Below are 10,220 nucleotides of genomic sequence, written 5' to 3' on the forward strand. Positions count from 1 at the left end.
TAAAAACAGCAGTTTGATTGAAATTAGTGAACATAAAGAATGTTTCCTCTTTCATTCGAACTCCTCATCTATGCGTTGGAGGTTTCACCCCTCCATTTTTTCGTGTGTAATTCCTTATAGCATTGTGTTGACAGCAAACATGGCTCACTAGCACAAAAGCTAGCGATGTTGTGTGTCCAAAGCATGAAACTGTGATTGTTGTCGATCACACCGTTATCCAGCTGCAGTCACGGCCTCCATTAAAGTGTTAAAGATCATAGACTCACTGTAGATCAGTTAAAAAGACTTAGAAATGATAAGAAACCAGAGTTTATCTCTTATATTCAGCAGGAAACTTTTAAAACATGAAGAATTCTAAACAGAGTTTGTTGAATTTGTTACAGCAGCAGCTCTGCAGGTTCAGGAAGCAGAGGATCATGGGTAATATCCACTCTTCAGTTGTGTTTCCGCTAGGTGCTCAGTAACAGTTACAGCCATTATCTCCATTCTCTGAACTGGGCTTATCGCTTCAACAAAGCCAGAAGCTTCGGCCGACTGAGGCGATTACAGAACACGTCCAGTCTCAAAGGCACCTTGCAGGAGTGGGATTGAAAAATGAAATTAAAAAACAAAGTTGACCAACCATCGCTGCGTGAACCCGTTTATTAAATCTGATCCAGATTCGTTTTTTACGCCAGAGAAGAAACAATCAGCTTCGGCATCGAGTTTCTTCTGTTCTCCACGTAAGAGAGAAGCACATGTAGGGCAGAGCTCTTTAAATATATATTTAAGAGCATGCTCATTTCAGCCTTCGAATGTGTTTAGTGTGTGTGTGTGTGTGTGAGTCTCACACCTCCCACTCTCCCCATGTGTCTGCGGAGGACTGGTTAATTAAAAGACAGTGATTCTGAGCGAGGGAGGCTTTACAGGAGCATCTCTGAGCTTAGCTGCCGTGTATCCTCTGGACACCGGCTGTAAACCATCAGGCTGTTAACCCCCCCCCCCCCCCCTCCGACGAGCAGCTCCAGCTTCTTCTTCAGGGTCCCGGTGTGTGTGTGTGTGTTTGTGCCGGAGCTCCACTAGTCCGGTGGAGAGAAGAGGATGAAAACAAGGAGAGCCACGAGCGGCAGGGGACAGGAACATGCTCGTTAAACTCAACTGAAGAGTCATCGTTCTGTTTGTTCCAATTCATCTGGTCCAGAACCAGCTTCTACAGCATGTGGAGTTTCACAGGCTCTGAGCAGATGGTGAGGGGGGGGGTAAATACTGAGAGTGAGCTCTCCCTGAACACCGGCAGCTCACGTCCATTTAACTCCTTATGGAAAAACCATAGAACCATATAAACGTTTAAACAGGTAACTCGTTGATCTGATCTGGGGCCTGTTTTGAAAGAGTTCACTCTGCACCATCAGAATCATGTGATTTGAAATTTAACCTTTTTATGTCTCGACTCATCCAAACAAAGCTTTGTGTGTTTTGTTCCATGGCTTCATTTGATCTGGTTAGTTTTAGTTTACTGAACCATTTTTTGTAATTTGCATTATTTTTCAGCAGCTTCAGGTTTTGAGTCAGTAGAGATTACAGACATCAGCCACCACCTTAAAGCCAGGGCTCAGGGTCACTGACCTCTGACTCATTACTCCTGCCCTAATTACAGGTTTCATCTCAGTCACTCAGCACTCACTCCATTAACGAGCCAATATGAGCTGTGAATAACAATATAACAGGGTTGATTACAGGACCTCTGACTCATTAGACTATATCGGCTTCTATAGGAAACACATTGGGAAACAGTTCTTCTGAATGGAATGATGGAGGGATGGATGAATGGAATGATGGATGGATGAATGGAATGATGGATGGATGAATGGAATGATGGATGGATGGATGAATGAATAGAATGATGGATGAATGAATAGAATGATGGACGGATGAATGGAATGATGGATGGATGGATGATTGAATAGAATGATGGATGGATGACTGGAATGATGGATGAATGAATGGAATGAAGGATGGATGGATGGATGAATGGAATGATGGATGGATGAATGGAATGATAGATGAATGAATGGAATGATGGATGGATGATGAATGAATAGAATGATGGATGAATGAATAGAATGATGGATGCATGAATGGAATGATGGATGGATGAATGGAATGATGGATGGATGAATGGAATGAAGGATGGATGAATGGTATTAAGGATGGATGGATGAATGGAATGAAGGATGGATGGATGAATGAATAGATGGATGGATGAATGGAATGAAGGATGGATGGATGAATGGAATGATAGATGGATGAATGGAATGATAGATGAATGAATAGAATGATGGACGGATGAATGAATAGAATGATGGATGGATGAATGGATGGATGGATGGATCAAAAGGTAGTGGGATGGATCAAAGCACCATATGCGTCACTGTTTGCTGTGTTTTGATGGTTTTCTCCTCCCACAGTTCACCACCTGCTCTGGCTGAGCTCAACATATGTGACCATCATCAGACCTCTGACAAAACGCTGGGAGAGAAGAAGCTCCACTGAGAACTAAATTGGACAGGATGGATGGACAGAGGGATGGACGGAGGGATGGACGGCAGAGGAGAAATAGTGGATATAAGGAGGATAAACGTGGATCAAAGCAGAACTGACCTGCTTTGATCTGTTTGGACCAAACACTCAGGACGTGTGTTCGTTGCTCATTTCCGTGTCAGAACATTCAGCTTAGAGCAGATTACTGTGACAAACCACCACTGGCCCTTCACGAGGCTTTAGACCGGAGCCATGTTGTGTATTGACCGAAGGGCCTCGCCAGCTGGAGCCGAGTCCACCGATGAGGCTCTGCTGAATCTCGCCCTGATGCCAACCCGGCCCTGTAAAGCTCTGCCAGGTCACTACAAGCTTTCAGCCGAGCGGCTCCCAGGTGCCGGTGATAACACAATAGTGAAAAGTCTGTGTGCGACGGCCGCGGCTTGTTCCCTCCTCCGCCGGGCGAGAGGAGACGGCTCTGCTGCCACCGGGACTGTGAGCAGGACAGGTGGTGAGGGAGAGGGAGGACGCTGTGGAGCCAACGGGGGGAAATGAAGAGTGGGGGGGGGGGGGGGGGGGGTTGGACGAAGATACAGAGCTACACCAGACTGTGCTGCAAAGACAGTTCCTACATGTGAAGCCAAACCCGCCTCCTCCGTGTTAGCAGTCAGGACACGCACCAAACTAATAAGTCTAGATAAACGGTTTGATTTAATTTGAAAAATGTTATTTGATTTGATTTCCATCTTTATATAGTCCATGATAGAGGGAGAGAGAGTCACAATTGAATTTGCTAATTGCTAAGGAGGCTGCGGTCATCTAGTGCCCAGAGGGTTCCTGGTTCAATTCCCTGCTCCTGTTTAATGACTGCTCATGAGTCTGTGTCATCATCAGTGTATGAATGTGTGACAATGGATGAATAAGATACTCTACATTAAAAAGTCATGTTGGTCAGTTCTGTTTTGTTCTACAGACAGAGATATTTTTGGTTTATGAGCAAATTTAAGCAAAATGAGCAAAATTACTGACATTCCCATTATTGTAAGCGTGATAATCGACTCATATAAAATTGTGACCATGCTAAACGTTGCCCTGTTAAATATTAACATGTTTTAAATACGGGAGCAGCTTCACTGACGAAGCAGGAAATGTGAAATCTTTGTTTTCGCTGCCAATTTTATGAAATGAGTGGATTTTTTTTTGCCTCGCTGTAACAAAGCCTTCGTAGTGGGAGTGGGAGTTCTGCTGCTGGCGAGTCCCATCGCTCAGATACTGGTGATACGAGACTCAGTGGGAGAAAGGATGGTCCCACGCCAGTCAGGATGGACAAGGAACCATTTCCTGGATCTATTCAGGGCGTCCATCTGTCTGTGTGGAGGCGAGAGGAGGACAGGACGGTTGGTCAGGAAGTGAGATGAATGGAGGACGGTGGAAGGGACACAGAACACACAGAGGTGGAGGACGAGTGTTCAGAGGGACGGATGAAGGAAGACGTGGCCCAGTGTGGTATCATAACATTATATTATATATGTATATATTATTAAATATTAGTCTCTTTATCTCTCAGTGATTCTCAGAGGAGGAGGGTGAGGAAATCTGCCTGACAACAGAACATCACAGCAACTCGACACTGACAACAAACGTTCACTTTCAGCTTCACCGGTTATGCAACATCTGTAGCTAGGTCATTTCAAGGTGATAGTTATATATATACAATTTCTCTTATTCTAAAAACCCCAGAGTAAACTGTCATATCTTGAAACAGCCAAATAATTCAACATGTAGTGAATTGATTGACAGAAAGACGGATGTATGCATAGAATAGCTAATGTCTGAATCACCTCAGTTTCTTTAAATTGCATCACCAGCTTGTTTGAAACGAACACACACACACACACACAAACACACACACACACACACACACACACACACACACACACACACACACAGGGAATCAAACGCCTACTTGATGTCACACTCATATTGTTCGTGGTACCTTTCTACACAGCCTGTTCGAGGAAGGTGCCTTTACTCCACTTCACCATAAAAGGTTCCCACACAAAATGTACTGGGTGGGGGTGGGGGGACATTATATTACTGGAGGAAGTCAGGCTGCATAATGGAGGTTCTTCTTCTGTGGTAAAATGAGTCTGTGCAGTCCGAGCCACACGCTGCTCTTTGTTCATCTCATCACTCAAACTGTGCCTGTGCAGCCGTCAGTGGCAATTCAGGGTCAATACCTTGCCCAAGGGCACATCAGAATCCAGACGTGAGTCACCGGGAATCGAACGATTTGATATTCTGGTTAGTGGACGACCCTGACAGTGGAACATCGATTGATTTAATCAGAAATGTTTTTTCCAGGCAGTAATATATATGAATTCATTTTTTAGAATATGATGTTTCACTGATTCATCCTTCAGTCAGATGTCGAGTCTAGAACAACCAACACGTGACGTCTTGAGATATTGAAGATGAACAAACAAGAAGAATCCGAACATATTAAGAGACATTTTTGCCGACTATTTATAAACCTCACTGAGAAGAATCTCTAATAAAATATGAATACAAACATGTACCTGCAACAATAGAATATTTCTTAGAGACTAAATAATTTAAAGAAATGTGCTTCCTGTTTTTCCTCCTGTTTCTTAAAAACCTGAGAGCCGATGGTAATCCAGTCTTCATGAATCTGGAGAATGTGTGTGTTCATGTGCACGTGCGTGTGCGTGTGTGTGTCTTTGTGTGTGTGTGCGATTGTGAGTGGGGCAACAGTCAGTAAATGTCAAACTGAAATGTCATTTTTCACGGCTGTTTAAGTCGGACATCTGGGTGTTTGGGTCGATTCAGAGCTAAAAATAGAAGATTTGCTGTGTCAAGCTGCTGGAAGGACGAAACACGAAGGGAATAATTGCCCCCCCCCCCCCCCCCCTCCTTTTCGAGGTCTCACTAAATCATCGGTTCCATCTCAGCTGGGCTGCGTCTCCACGGCAACCGCAGGGATGCTGTGGAAACCATCACCAGGGATAAAGAAGGAAACAGAGAGTTCTCTGCCGACCCCCCCCCCCCCCCCCCCCCCCCCCGGAACACAGCTGTAGAGACGCGACACTATCGACACAAACACCAGATCAATTTCACGCAGCGACTCTCGACTCTGTGAGCGAGCGGAGCACAAAATGAATTCCTGTCGTTTGATAAAATGGAGGAGAAGATTAGACGGAGGAGAATCATGTCTGCTGATAAATGGAGGTGAACAGCAAACACGTGTTTGTGTTTTCTCCACTGAGAACAAACGACAACGATCACAATCACCCGGATGGAACCAGAGCCGCGGTGGAATCAGCTGCTCACGATAAGAAGCAGCATTAGACAGCGAGGGGCTTAACACACGGTGGCAACAGTTCAGACATGAATGATAAATGGAGCCATAAATTGTTTATTAATCTATCATAATAAAAAGATGATCACTGGGGGATTACACGCAGCAGTGGGCTTCACGAAACAAGCGACAAAGACGAGAAAACAGAATAAAAATAAGATAAATATCTGCTTTCAATTGAAATGACTTATATTGTCACCAATAGAAAATAAGAGTAAACCTCCTCTGAAGATTATAATTAGACTGAAACGCCTTCTGTTGGATGAGAGTCCTATAGAGTGACCTAAATCTAGATATACAACCACCCCCCCCCCCCCCCCCGTGTGGAATATGGCAGCGTATTGAAGGCTTCTTATGAAATTACACTTTTCCCTCAGATGGAGTTTCTTCGGTGCCCCTGAGATTCAGCAAACTGGAAATGTAAAGCTGATTAATTCATGTGAGAAAAGAAGCATTAACATGATGAATAGTAAGTTTTCTGCTCTGATCCATAAAGCTACTGTCCAGATATAACACAACAACATCCTACCATATACGAAACGTCACAATCAGGTTGGATCATGATGCTTATCGACCAAACTTACAGAAATAAATGAATCAATGTGATGAAAACTACCTAAATTGACAGAAACCATCTTTGAGAAAATTTTGTACTTGGACAAACATGGATGTTTTTTACGGGGGGTTATGCCGATAGCAATATTAGGGAGTAGAAAGTTCAAAATTCGATATGTTGGACGATAAAAAACGGCAAAACTTAATAAACTGTATTTATAAAATACTTTTGATGTGTTTAAAACCACTCAAGCTTTTTTAATTAACTACTTATTAAGATTCTTTTTCTTTCTGCTTATTTTCATTTGTAAAGATAAATGTTTCCAGACGACTTCTCCCTCTCTTACACTTGAAGCTCCACAAAAAACACAAAGTGCAGTTAAAGTGATTCAGGTCAGAATAAATACATCTGTCACACAAAGCAGAGGCAGATAATTCCCACAATGCATCACTGAGATGTCAGGAAGTTGGCAGCGCGGTGGGAACGTCACCTTGTAGGTTGACTAACAGGAAACCAGTCTGCTGGGAGATCTATTATTACTTGGTTGGTCTCTATCTGCCTGGCTCGCCGCCCCTGCACTGCTCTGGCAGACGTCAGGCATCTGGCAGAGTCTGGCATCATTTAGGCTGCTGCCTGGCTGCTGCCCCCCCCTGCTGCTGCCTGGCTGCTGCTGCCCCCCCCTGCTGCTGCCTGGCTGCTGCTGCCCCCCCCCTGCTGCTGCCTGGATCGCTGGGAGGCTTCAACGTGTCAGGCGTCTTGATTGTTATAGTGGAGGAAATAACAGCAATATTTTGGGGAAATCGTTCAAATGGTGATACAAGCGTGAAATTTGGTACAAATCAACTTTGAAGGTCACTCTTTTCTCTCATTTAGGAATCGGGGCCACTCGAAAATCAAAAATGGCCGCCATTTATTTCAAGATGGCCACCATGGTTAGACTGATTTTGCATTTCAGCATAATCTTTGCCTATACTTTGTAGATGTCAATAATATCGGACTCCCATAGTATGTTTTTGAACATTTTCAAACAGGAGTTACCAGTTATAACCATCTGAAACATTTCTAAAACATGTCATAGGCTAACTGTGTTATAGGTCACAGGGAAAAACTACGTGAAGTTTAGGGTTAATTAGAGGGATAGAGATATTTGGGGGATATGTAGTATAGGAGAACAGTAAAAATAGTAGCTAGATTTGTGTGATTGGCTGTCTGGCACTATATAAGGAGAAGCACTACCCTCTGTTCTCATTCCATATACAAACCAACCTTTAAGCTATGTGTAGAGGACATAGCAATAGGTCTGGAGAAGCTGTGGATTGCTTTTGTTCAGGGAGCCCATTCACGATGGATTCCAATCCATGACATCGTTTCAACAATTGGGCCAGAAAGATCCAGTGGCCTACCATTTTTCCATGCATTTAGTGGGTGTGACGTTGTGTCTGCATTCCGTGGCAAGGCTAAGAAATCTGTTTGGCAAACATGGAATGTGTGTGATGAAGTGTCAGGGACATTTACCAAGCTCAGTCACTGGCCCACCACTGTTGATGATGATGACCTCCAAATGCTGCAGAGATTTGTGGTAATAATGTATGACCGATCAAGTGCAGCCACATCTGTGAATGATGCACGACTGCATCTGTTCGCCCGCAAGCAAAGGCCATATGATGCCATACCACCAACAATTTCAGCCCTCAAGGAACATATTACACGTGCAGCCTACCAAGCAGGAGCTGTCTGGGGCCAAGCAACTGTCACTCAACCAGTTTTACCAAGTCCTGCAGAATGGGGATGGAAGCTGCAAGGACAAAGGTGGTTGGTGAACTGGACAACACTTCCAGCAATTGCTGCAAGTTGCCAGGAGTTGGCAAAATGCTCATGCAAAAACAGATTGTACTAATGGTAGGTGCAAATGTTTTCATCTGACTCTGTCCTGTACAGCCTTGTGCAGCTGTGAATGTCACTGAGAGGTTTGAGGCCCAATGAAGTTCTTTTGACTTGACACAATTGTCGAAATATTTCCCCAAATATGCAAGAAACATAGTTAAGACTTGATGATTTGGCGGCCATCTTGAAAAATGACCGCCATATTGGATTTTTGGATGGCCCCCATTCTAAAGTTAAAGAGCTGACCCAGAAGAATGGTTATGCCAAATTTCATGCTTGTATCACAAAATGAACGATTGTTCCCCTTATTTCCTCTACTATTAGACTCATTACACCGTTTGAAAACCTGTAGTTGCACAGTTAAGCCTGAAACATGCTTCTGCGTTTTCACGGGCCCGTAAGCGCAAGAGCCCTTCCGGGTCCCTTACGTGCTTATGTATCCCTCCTTACGTGCTGACGGGCATCACCCCACTTTTCTAAAATTTACTGCAAAACTCCGCAAGCTCACTCAGCCCGCAAGGCTGTGATTGGTCTGCTCTATATCCCTTCTGGAGCTGCATTTCCGGTTTCATGCCCCATAATACAGGCAGAAACAACGGGAGATTTAGAAGAATGAATATGGACCAAATAGAAGAGCGTTGGCAGAAGAGATCCGAAAGTATGTCCACTTGTATATCCCGTCACTGACTGGCGTATTTGTCCGCCTGAAAAAGGCTACAAGGAGCCGCAGTAGCTATGTAAATAAACAATCGATGAAGAAGAAAGAAGGCGTCTCTCAGGTCGTCTTCGACAAAAAGCATTACTCCGCCTAGTGTTCTGGCGCGGAATTGCTTTGTAAGACGCGCAACGGTTGGGGAAGCATGAATGACAACGAGTCTTGCGCCACAGCGGCGTGAAAAGACGCAGACGCAGTCGCAGAAGCATGTTTCAGGCTTTAGTTAGCTGCCTGGTCAGGAGGAGAAGGTGCTCATCACCTGTTGCTCTGCAGAGAAGGACGGGACAGGCGTCAGCAGCAGGGGTCAGGTGTCGATTGGATGCCCAACAAAAACATGTGCCGTGCTTCCTCAAGTTTGAATTCCATCCCACGTCCCTGTGTCTCGTCCTGTCATGTGAAGTTCAGCCACTCTTTCCCCCGTTTATCTTTAGTTTTGGAGTTTGGACTCGAGTCTGAGGATAACGTAGCGCGCTAGCAGAGCCGTGCAGAGAGTTAAACATAAACCAGACATGTGGGGTGAGGTCTGGTCCCAGTGAGGAACAGATATGAGGCACCGGTACCAACCATGAATCACGAGGAGCCTGATTGGACGGAAGAAGCCACCAGGTCGATTCCCACAAAGAGCATAAAGCCTTCCTGCCGTTTAGTTCCAGGTCGTTAGGTCGTGTTATTCAGACAATTATCTAAATACTGTTCATGAAAATGTTCGTAGAATTAATTGTACCTGCTAAATTGTGACTTTAAAAAAAAAAATCTGTTTCTTGATTATGACGAACACAACATTGATATTTAATCAGTGCTCAAGTGGAGAAGAATTATCATTAATCTGCAGACGTTATGCAGATGAGTTCCACCTCAGTGAGCGGAAGCTGCGTAAAGGTCACAGAGGTTAGATTCAGGTGATTATGATTCTCATGTTAAATTATCATCTCATGGACAAACTGGTTATTCCAACAAAAAATGTTTCTGTACGTGACACAAGGTCAATTTCACTGAGAGGTGTCCACTATGGAAACAAGTGGCGAAAACAAGACACGTTGGGTTTCTGTTAACATTTAATATCAAGATATGAAAAGTGACGGGATTGAGAGTCAGGGTGTAGCTAGAGGCAAAGAGGGCAATTTCCTGGGGGCCCTGCGCTAAGATGGGCCCCTGAGAACACCACATCC

The sequence above is a fragment of the Pleuronectes platessa genome, unplaced genomic scaffold (assembly GCF_947347685.1).
Source record: "Pleuronectes platessa unplaced genomic scaffold, fPlePla1.1 scaffold_294, whole genome shotgun sequence".
NCBI lineage: Eukaryota > Metazoa > Chordata > Actinopteri > Pleuronectiformes > Pleuronectidae > Pleuronectes > Pleuronectes platessa.